Raw genomic sequence first — 412 nt, 5'->3', positions numbered from 1 at the left:
AACCTTTCATGTCAGGAAGAGTCGACTACGGGTGTGCCCGTATTCGACTCGATGTCTGCATGTTGGATTATGAGATCTGAAATGGTATTGTGGTGGTGCTCTTCGTGTTGTTTCATCGATTGAGTTATCGTTTCCGTGCTTACCCGTCGACACTTTGTTTGCGCACGGGTCTTGCGCACTTTCACCAGCTTCTGTTATCGTGTTGGATGATGGACAAACCTTTCATGTCAGGAAGAGTCGACTACGGGTGTGCCCGTATTCGACTCGATGTCTGCATGTTGGATTATGAGATCTGAAATGGTATTGTGGTGGTGCTCTTCGTGTTGTTTCATCGATTGAGTTATCGTTTCCGTGCTTACCCGTCGACACTTTGTTTGCGCACGGGTCTTGCGCACTTTCACCAGCTTCTGTT

Source organism: Gregarina niphandrodes (assembly GCF_000223845.1).
Source record: "Gregarina niphandrodes unplaced genomic scaffold scaffold00010, whole genome shotgun sequence".
NCBI classification, from domain to species: Eukaryota; Apicomplexa; class Conoidasida; order Eugregarinorida; family Gregarinidae; genus Gregarina; species Gregarina niphandrodes.
The sequence above is the reverse complement of the archived record's forward strand: the minus strand, read 5'-3'. Positions refer to the sequence as shown.